Source organism: Bidens hawaiensis, unplaced genomic scaffold, assembly GCF_021521415.1.
Source record: "Bidens hawaiensis isolate Kalapana, Puna unplaced genomic scaffold, B.hawaiensis_p1.1 tig00004412_1, whole genome shotgun sequence".
Taxonomy (NCBI): Eukaryota; Viridiplantae; Streptophyta; class Magnoliopsida; order Asterales; family Asteraceae; genus Bidens; species Bidens hawaiensis.
Genome location: NW_027491265.1, coordinates 1,445,448 through 1,456,830, shown reverse-complemented (window position 1 = coordinate 1,456,830; position 11,383 = coordinate 1,445,448). Strand labels below are relative to the sequence as shown.

The following is an 11,383-nucleotide window of genomic DNA, read 5'->3' as shown; positions in this document are numbered from 1 at the left end:
TTATATGATTCAATTAAAATATAATTTGATATTAAAAAACAAAGCATGAATTTTTAAAGGGTTTATGTGAAATCAACTAAATCAATCAATTGAAATAACATATGTTGATCAATTTAAATAACAAAGCTCGATTTCAACTGAAATAACCTGTTTGTTTTTGTTTGATTCATATTCATCGATTCTTCCATCGTAGAGTATAATTGATTTGCCTGAATAGATAAAAAGCTACAACAAGTAGAGTAATTATATTCATAACTAGATTAATTATGTAACTGGATATTATGACTAAACATATAACTAGCGTAATTATTTTTATAAGTAGAGTAATTGTGTAGTAAATGGTGAGACTAAATATATAACTAGAGTAATTATTTTTATAAGTATAGTGATTATGTAAATACGTACTCAAAACTTCATCACATTCAAAATATGTGATTTAACAATTACTCTAGTTAAATAAATAATTACTCTAGTTATGATTAAACAATTACTCTAGAGTAGTTAGGTTATTATGACTAAATATATAACTAGAGTAATTATTTTCATAACTGGAGTAATTATTTTTATGAGTAATTATGTACTAAATATTGAGACTAAATATATAACTAGAGTAATTGTTTTTATAAGTATAATGATTATGTAAATACATACTCAAAATTTCATCAGATTCAAAATATGTGATTTCATAATTACTCTAGTTAAGTAAATAATTACTCTAGTTATGATTGAACAATTATTACTCTAAAGTAGTTATTTAACTATTATAGAGTAATTATCCGATCTTCTAATTCTATGTGACTATTTTAGTAGCTTCAATTGATTGATTAGTGTGATTCGCAGGTTCAATTAAGCAATCAATGGTTCACCAAAACTTTGACTTCATTAGCAAGTTATCTTTGATTGATCACAACATGACGCAACACTCACATGAACGATAACTGAATCACTTTTTTGTTTTTTTAGATTTGATATAAATTATAAAATTGCCACTGCCATTTTTTCATATTTTCTTCAGTTTGCATGTTAAGTACAATAATTCTATTTGTATGATAACTCTCCCCTATATATATATATATACTAGATTGTATCCCCTGTATTACGGGGGTTGTTTTACATTATTCATTTTTTAATATTTGTATATGTATATTTGGATTTTAATTTTATTTATTGTAATAAAGTTAATAATTAAATATACTTGAGGTTTGATGATAAAATTGTTTCACAAATAAATGATATGTTATAATCTGGTTTAAAAGCTATCTGGGTTTGCTGATACTCATTACCCGTTTATTTTCTTTATTTTAATTGTTTCTTAATTATAAATAATATCTTTTTTAAAATAAAATAGGCTATTAATTTTTAGTACATTCCTATTTTATAGGATTTTCATATCAAATATTTGATGAGATTATTTTTTAATACAATGAGATGCTATACCCGTTTAAGAGCTATCTGGGTTTGCTGAGACCTTTACCCGTGAATTCAGGTCAAATGTGTGAGAAGCCTTCATTTACAAATAAAGTAATCTGATAGCTTGAGAGAATTGTTGCTTTACATTTTTTGTTTTTTAATATTTATTTTTTGGATTTTAATTTCTTTATTGTAAGAAAGTTAATAATATAGTTAGAGTTTGATGATGAAAGGGTTTAATAAATAAATGATATGTTATAAACCGTTTAAAAGTTATCTGGATTTGGTGTATGTTTTTTACTATAAAATTGTTTATTAATTATAAATAATATATTTTTATTTTTAAATTGGATATTAAATTTTAGTACATCCCTATTTTATAGTATTTTCGTATCAAAATTGTTTCTTAATTATAAATAATGAGAGAATGGTTGTTTTACATTTTTCGTTTGTTTAATATTTACTTTTTGGATTTTAACTTTCTTTATTATAAGAAAGTTAATAATATACTTAGGGTTTGATAATGAAAGGGTTTCATAAAAAAATGATATGTTATAACCCGTTTAAAAGCTATCTGGATTTGGTGACCTATGACCCGCTTATGTTTTTTACTGTAAAATTTTTTATTATTTATAAATAATATCTTTTTCTTTTTAAATTGGATATTAAATTTTTAGTATATCCCTATTTTATAGAATTTTTCTATCAAATAATTGGTAAGATTTATTTTTAATTTAATGAGATGTTATAACCCGTTTAAGAGCTATCTGGTTTTGGTAAGACCCATACCCATGAATTTGGGTTAAATCAATGAGAGGCTTCCATTTAAAAATCAAGCAATCTGGTGTCTCCATAAAAGGAGGGAGCGACCATATCGCGACACGTAGAATTTTAGGGTTCTCATTTATATATATTATAGATATATATATATATATAGAAAATAGTTGAAATAAAAATACATAGTTTTGTAGAAAGAGTAGGAAGGACATGAAATTAAAGTTAGGAAACCATGTTAGCCTATTAAGGGAACAATGTAGCCTAAATCCTAGATCATAGGAAACTATTTGTTATTTTGGAAACTACTAATCTCAACCACTAGATCCTAGATCTAAGGGCTTAGATCTATTATTTCACTTCCTAGAAAACTATCTATTTTTGTTATAACCCACCCCTCTATATATATATATCTACCTATTCTAATAAAGTAAAATAAATGTGGACACTTGTCATGTTTTGGTTAATTCTCATAATTTTTTTCCCACCAAAACTCATATACACTAATATATGTAATAAATCAATAATTATTCACTTTCCTTTTACACTATATTTATATAATATCTATATATTTTTGTAAATATAAATATTAACATATTATTTTACTATATATTTTAAAGTACTTGGTGAATTCCAAAAATCAACAACAAATCATGTTTTTCAAATGAAAATTGTTTCGGGTTTTTTTTGGAACTTAAATTTGATTTTATGGGTCAAAAGTTGGTAAATAGATTGTTTAGTACAAGTTAACTACATTTAGGTCAAAATTTGTTACGGGTTAAAAATGAAATTTCTAAGTATTTTTAAAAGTTTGAGAATGCAAAATAGATTTACTGTATAATTTGTTATGGATTCAAATTGTTGACTTTAAAATGTCAAAAGCATGAAAGTTAGAATTTTAAACATGATTCAGGTTTCAAATTTATTTTTAAGGTTATTTTTTGAAATAATCAAAAGGTTCGGGATTTGAAAAACCGGTTATTTTTCCATCAACTATTAAAATTTAAGAAAAGATTGCGAACACTTTCGTAATGCCATCCCCATGTATCAATGCGTCTAACTTTTATCAAATATAAAATATTTATGTCAACATTAATTTTTCCTTCAATTGTGATCAAAACGTTGTATGGGAAGCATGTCATGCAAACCTATGCTCAAATGAAATAAAATATTCACAAAATTGAACGGGTTAACATGCTATTTTTTTATTTTGTCATTATGATAAAGTTCTTAAAGAACAACCATTGTTACAATTTAATGTTCTACTTTCCTTTGATATGCGGTAAATTGATAAATATATCAATAAATGTAACACTCCTTTTGTATTTAGGCCGAGTGGTTAGAACTACTATCGTATAAGAATTATTATTTTCGAAATTGGTTCATAACCAAAATTCTTTCAATTATACATATATGACACCGAGAATGAATTTTTCAATAGAAAGAAGCATTCTCGGGTACGTTTTTGCACGGACATTTTAATTATTAAGTTCATTTAAAAAATCATTTTGTGATATAAATAAAATCAATTTATGTACACATTGTATAGATATAAACATAGATGTAATACATTTTTTTTCATATATGCTCTGTAATTATTTGTTTTACTTATAATTTTATAATTGAATTATCCCATGTGTAACACGGGTTCTAAAACTAGTGTGTGTATATATATATATATATATATATATATATATATATGAACAACAATATATTAAAATTCATATATGCACCCTCACCGTGACTGATATACCAAGACAACAGTTCAACATGAACTTGATCATACATATTATCACTAGCATTACACAATAATCAAACAGATGAATTGTTATAGCATGATTATACTCCCCCTTTTTCATAGTTGCTTATAAGTCAACATACAAAGAAGCCCGGTCAAACCCTAGAGCCAGATAGCCGCCGCTTTGTGGCATTGGAGACCGATACCTGTCCTAGTTTATCGACCACAGCTTCGGTTGATGTCATACGCTCGTGGGCAGGAATGTAATGCCTCATCCATACACCCGTGTATACCTGATCATATCCCACCAAAATATTATACCATGTTGGGAGAGAAGTTATTAAAACTACTGGTGCAAACGAGCAGAGCCAGCTCATGAGCAACTCAAGATCGCTTCGTTAAAAGATCGAATCAAGCCCATCTTAGGCAAGCTTGAGCCTTAAAATAAGCTTGTTTAATAAGCAAGCCCGAGCTTCAATTATCGAACTCGAGCTGGCTCGCGAGCCTATCACTTATGTAAGTTTTATTCAGTGTATTAAATATATTTTTTTATATAATGATTTTTATTATATATAAAATTACAATAACAAATAACTGATATATATTATGTTATATACAAAAAATATAAATAAAAATATGTAAAGATAATTAACAATGTAATTATGCATATAATTAAATTAATAAATAATAAAGAAGCCAAAACCGAGCTGAGCTCAAGCTTAAAAGCCGACTCACGAGCCGAGCTCGAGCTTGAGTTCTCAAAAGTCAAAACGTACCAAGCTCAACCTAGTCGAGCTCGGGCTTAGCTTGGCTCGTTTGCACCCCTAATCAAAACTGAAATATTATTATGCATGTGCCAAAATTAATGGGACAGAAATTTCAGTAACGGGTCAAAACGGGTTCATATTGTAATAAGCTTTTCTTTTGTACTGTTTTTGTCCATTTTAGGGAGTATTATACTTAGCTAATGTCTTTAATTTGACCCGTTTGAGAGCGCAACCAAAATCGACGCTTTTCAAAGGTTAATGGGTCAAATTGCCACCTCGAAGTTTAAGGAAGCATACCTGTGCGGGCCTCATGATCTTTGTGTCGGGATCATCAAGCGACTCTCGCCAGTGTGACAAATAGCCAGCCATTCGAGGTATGGCAAACAAAACAGGAAAGAATTCAGTTGGAAAACCCATTGCCCTGTTTTAAAACCGTTAGACATCAGCATATAATTATAATTACATATTTCTCTGCAAGCAAAAATAGATGATTTATGAAAAAAGAAATAAAATACCTGTAAATAAGTCAGGAGTAGAAATCAACATTTGGGTACAACCTTCGCTTAACAAAGTACTCATCTGATAATGCAGCTTGCTCCAAAGCAACAGCCACCTGTCACCACGATGTCAGTCGATTAATTATTTTAACATAAAAACTAGACTATAAATTTTGTAGTAAGTTACTCAAATTGTCCTTTAAGTATACATAAAATTGCACGTTCTGTTCTTAAACTAGAGTAATTACAAAAAAGGTACTTTATTTGCAAAGTTGCCATGAGTTCAGTCCTTTCCACTAACCGGTGTTAATTTTTCTGTTAATTTATTAAAAAATGGCAATTTTGTCCTTACAGTTAAACGAGAAAATGTGTCATTTAAAAACAAATCTTTTTCTATTTTTTTCCTTTTACTTTTAAAAATAAATAAAACCATCAAACATATTTTCAAGTTAAAGTTTATATTTTTTTTTAAATCAATAAGTTGATTAGTAAATAATTTATTAAATAAATTATAAATAAAAGTGAGAAGAAGAATTAAAAAAGAAAAAGAAATTAAAAGTGAAAATTACACTTTTTTTTGTTAAAAAAATAGTGAAAATTACACATTTTTTCTTATAACTGGAAGGGCAAAATAGTCAATTTTAATAAACTAACAGAAAACACTAATATCAGTAGTCGAAAGGACTGAAAGCGTGACAACTTTCAAATAAAGGACCTTCTTTGTAATAACCTTGGTTTAAGGATCGAGCCTGCAATTTTAAGTATCCTTAAAGGACAATTCGTATAATTTACTGTAAATTTTATAAACTTTGAAATACCTCAATGAGCGGGTCCCTGCCAACAATCGAGAAAACCTCTTCTGCTAACTTCTTAATAACCTTTGCTCTTGGATCATAATTTTTGTACACACGGTGCCCAAAACCAGACATCTTCCGTTTCCTGAAACAAACCGTACACGATCAGGAATCATTAAATTCGCACACATCAGCAACTAAATCAGACAAAAAGAACTGACCTGTTTTTCACACCTTGAATGAACTCTGGGATATTATCAACACTTCCGATCTCATTCAACATCTTCAAGACCGCCTATAACACAGAGAGATGAGCATTAAAAAAAATTGACCATTTTAGTCCACTTTGCCAGCTGTACTCAATATTAGCATACCTCATTGGCCCCACCATGGAGCGGCCCGTATAGTGCTCCAACTGCTCCAGCAAGAGCAGTGTATACATCAACACCACTGCACACACATCACTGACCATAAGCTGTTATAAAATATATGGCAATAATTAAATTAAGAATATAAGTGGCTACCTTGATGCAAGATGTCTTGCTGCTGCGGTTGAGCAGTTCATCTCATGTTCTGCATGCAAAATAAATAGAATATCAAGTACTCGAGCAAGTCTTGGATTTGGTTTATAAGACTTATCACCTCTGCAAGTATAGTAAATGAAACCCTTAGGCCCTAACGGCGTATATAAATAAATTGATCATTAATAACATGAAAAGGCGACATACAGTGAATCTAGCATGTATAAAAAATTCTCCGAGTAAGAAAGCTTGTTGGAAGGAAGAACAGGTGGTCTTCCTGCCATCCTTAGATAAGCTGCTGCTGCGATAGTTGGTGCCTGACGATTAAAAAATAATAGTCAATATTCATAAGCAGAATATATGACAAAAATGTTCAATATTCAAACCTTGCCAAGTATGCGCACTATTTGCTTGTCTCGTATTGGCTTAGACTTGTAGAGATCCTGGCCCTGTATCAACAAGCATTTCTCAGCAAATAATGGTACATGTACCATTCCCTCCATTTTGCAAGTCAATTAAACAATAATGCAGATGATGCGGAAATATGAGCATGTTTAAAACAGGGAATGCTTACTCTAAGAGCAGGGTTTGCATCAGGATGAAATACAGAAAGCGCACTCATTGCACTAACCAGAACACCCATCGGATGCGCATCGTGAGGCATAGCGTGTACAATATCCTGCCAAACAAGTTTAATGCTTTTTAGATACAAAGTTAATCAGCTTCTTAACATTAATCATAAGCTTATAAACCGAACATATTATGTTAGTAAAAAAAAGGATGCTACCAGAATTCCCTGTGGAACAGCAGAATGTTGTGATACAGCAAACTCCCAGTCTGCTAATTGGCTCTGAGAAGGCAAATTCCCGTACACTCGAAAGAAAAAAAAAAGAAAAAAAAAACATTATTCCATAATATTCTTGAATATATGCAGCGAATGATTATTATTATTTAACTTTAGGACTTACTTAGAAGGTAGGCTACATCTAAGAATGAACTACTTTCTGCCAGCTCTTCAATCGGGTAGCCTCGGTATCTAAGAATCCCTTCATCACCGTCAATGTAACAGATTGATGAACGAACAGGAGCTGTGTTGAGGTAGCCTGGATCATACACCTTCAAACCCTTATCATTGTTTCCTGTTGTTATCTGTAACAAAGAAGTTCAACTCTTATTAACCATCAAATCCATATCCCAAATTGATACAGTTAGTGTGTTACTGTGGTTGCATGTAAATTCCATTCCAATACCAATCATAAAACTCCAATTGCATCAAAATTCCGTCACCAATTTTATCAGACGCGTCACACTGGATAAAGTGGGTGTGCATGAAAAAAACTGAACTTACGGTTCGGTTTTGGTTTTGCATGTAATAAAAACCTAAAAACCGACTGAATTTATAGATTCACTTTTTAATTTTGATGTTAGTTAATTTATAAGAATTAAGTAATCAAATATTTTAGCCCAAAAAATTATAGGGGTGTAAACGAGCCGATCCCGAGCTCGACTAGGCTTGATTTCGGCCCATTTGACTTACGAAAGCTCGAGCTTGAGCTTGAGCTCGGCTCGAGCTCTTTTTTTAAAGCTTGAGCCAGGTCCTTGAGTTGATTTTTCAAGCTCGGGCTGGGCTCGTTTATTATTTATTAATTAATTTATATACGTTTTTAATTATTTTTTTACATTTGGAGAAAAACCTTAAACGAGCCTAAGCTCAGCTCGAGCTCGTGTAGTACCTTAAACGAGCCAAGCTAGAAATTAGCACTAGAAGTTCAAAAAAAAGTAAAACTTAAAAATACACAAGGCCTTCCCACAGAAAGCTCAAGCTCGGGCTCGATAACTAAACGAACTTTATTAGAGACTCGGGCTCGGCTCAAGCTCAAACAAGTTCAACTTGTTTCGAGCCTTATATTGATCCGAGCTCAAGTAGCTCACGAACAGCTCGGCTCATTTGCACTCCTAACCCAAATTTACGATAATCAATTGGTTACCAAATAAAAACGATTTAAGTCCAAATTCATTATTGTTCCACTAAAAAATTTCAAGCTCAAATGACAAAACTGAAAAAACCAAACCGAAACCAAACCGTGCACACCCTTAAAATAAACCCCAATTAAGCAAAACTAACAAGACAAAACTCCGATTACCTTCTTAAACTCTGTAGCTCTGACGGTACCTTCATCAGAAACCGGAACGTTATACTTCTTCCCGGTTCTTTCATCGGCGATCGTCAACGAACCCTTCAAATTGGTTGGCGGTGGTGATACCAAAACCTGAGCAGAAACCGGTGATGATTCAAGAACCGGAGTAGTAAAAGAATTGGGTTCGATACACGCAGAAAGATGAGCTGATACAACAGCTAATCTTGCACGAGCAATAATATTATTATTATTATTATCTGATCTTTCAATTCCCATTTTCTTGAAAATTGGATCTTGGTTCGTGAACCTCAATTTGATCGACGACTGGAGTTAGGTGCTAAAGTTCGTTATTATTATTATTATTATTATTATGTTGAGAGCTCGTCTTCTATTTCCCTTTTGACTTCTTTCCTTTTCTATTTTATACACGTTTTTCACGGTGGATTTTTTTCATTATTTTTTTTCCTTTTTTTAAAAGAACTACCCAATTACCCGGCTTAAAACTCAAACCCGGGTTGGATTGAAACCGATTCGGTTTGGTCAACAAAAGTCAAAACTGGTTTGTTATTGATTTGAGTTTGGTTGAAACCGGTTTCTTGACTAGGTTATGATCGGTTTCAGTATGGGTTTGACCGGTTTTGGACGGTTGCGGTTCGATTAACCAGCTTGGAACTGGTTTTGGTGAAGAAAGTTACAAACCGGTTCCAAATCTATGGTTTCAGTCGGTTACAACACGGTTTCTACGTAATCAGTATCAAACTAGTGCAGTTTCGGTTAGATTTTCGGGTCGGTTTGGTTAATTGGTTTATTTGCCCACCTCTATACCCAACACCTGAATAAGTCTTCCTAATCCGAGATGTTAACTGTCGATATTGATTTTGACAATCCATATATGGCTTAAGATCTCAAGCCGGCCTTCACCAACTACAACACCATTCACTAGTGGATATACAACGAAAAATAATAAGTTTCGTATAGTGTGTTTTAGCACTGTGGGAATGATTGTGCAACGTGGGTAAAATAGACACTGGTAATCGCATAAGATGTTAATTTTTAAAAAATATTTAAAGTACTATAATAATATCATACTCAGATTTAAAGTTAACAATATAATGCTTGTTTTTATGGAGTTTTTTTTCTTTTTTTAAATATTAACGTATGAAAAGGCTATCCTATTTTAAATCGTAAAGGAAAGTTGATTTTAAACTCAACAATACGTTGAAAAGATTGTACCATATGTTTTTAAAGTTATAATGGCCTAAACTCTAAAAATTATGTAAATTTACTTTTGAAAGTTGTAATTCATGAAACATTAAGATGTGTTTTTTTAACTGAAGTAAACATACTGTCTCTGACTGATTCAGATGTAATCTTACTACTATATTAAAGCAAATCCATGTGGGCATATAACATCTTTCTAAAGTGTCCACATAGGATGACACATTAGCTACTTTCAAAATTAAACCCTATTAAATCTATTAAATTAATATGCTACATTAATTATTATTTTTAAAGTTCCTAAATTAAATTTTCATTAACTCTCATTTAATTGTGATTTCTAGAAATAAAAAAAACTTTATAAATGTTTATTACGTCTTTTAAACTAATTTTTTAAATACTCTATTTCAAAATGTTATTATTATAAAGATCCATTTGATTTGATTTGCGTAAAATAACTAACATATGCCTAAACTACTAAAAGTCTTTTTTTCGAGCGTGTGTACATCTAAATACTCAGAATTTGTCTTATGTGAAATTTAGTTAAACTTGACTTGACTTGACTTTGATTTATTTTACCACTAGGATATAGCCCGTGTAATACACGGTTGGTTAACAAAAAAGTTAAATTTAATAAGATACGTAATAACATACCTTGCCGTCTCAAAAGCATATTAAAATATATGTATATGTCTAAAAATATGTTTAATATAACATATTTTTATCTTATGGATTCATAAGAACATACTTTATGAAAGAATGATTTTGTTTTAATAATACAAATAAATGGATTAAAATTAAATAGCTTATTAGGTGTAAATTGTAATTTTGGAAATTGTTGAGGTGGAATCTTATGCGGATAGCTTAATTAAAGGTCATGTGGAAACCATGTTTTTTTAATATAATAGTTAGATTTTAAAATCTTAAAGTTATCCTTTCGTACAATTGAATTATTAATATGGGAAAACCACATATGTTGTGTACAATGAGATATTTGAAGGTTTATGAAGAATTTTTGTATTTAATCTTTTTTCAAATTTATATTTAATTTCATATATGAGAAATTGCTATACATTCCTAAATTATACCACCTATAAAAATATATTTTTTATTGATGATATATTCTTTATTCAGCCCGTGTATTACACGGGTTACTAACCTAGTTTCTTAATGACATCATTCAGGGGTGTTCGGATTCCTTATTTTTGTCTCCTTATAACTTATCAATAAGTTAAAAAAGCGTTTAGGATTTCTTAATATATGGGTGAAAAAGTTCCATAAGTTATAAGGATCTGACTTATGACTTATGGATAAGTCATAAGGAGGTTAAAGTAAGGAATCCCAAACACCCCTGAGACTCTACAAAATAACGCATAAATGTGTTACTATTATGGAAAATTTGATTTAAATAATCCCAAGTATTGGCTATTGGCAAATAGCAGTTTCAATTAATGAGTTGACTGCTGACGATCTCATATTTTATAATATTTGCTCTCAACAATCCGCGACTAACAGAATCTTAAAGC

General features: G+C 30.5%; 1 pseudogene across 1 annotated transcript; it reads right to left on the bottom strand.

Annotated features, from left to right (window-relative positions):
• Positions 1–4,065: 4,065 nt before the first annotated feature.
• Positions 4,066–8,915, bottom strand: LOC143626492 (citrate synthase, glyoxysomal-like; annotated as a pseudogene). Its single transcript, XR_013152425.1, has 13 exons — positions 8,646–8,915; positions 7,470–7,650; positions 7,289–7,374; positions 7,076–7,180; positions 6,888–6,950; positions 6,709–6,818; positions 6,505–6,624; positions 6,355–6,430; positions 6,202–6,275; positions 6,005–6,125; positions 5,205–5,302; positions 4,987–5,110; positions 4,066–4,215 (listed from the first exon to the last, which is right to left on the bottom strand). The product of XR_013152425.1 is annotated as a citrate synthase, glyoxysomal-like (transcript).
• Between the last annotated feature and the right edge of the window lie 2,468 nt (positions 8,916–11,383).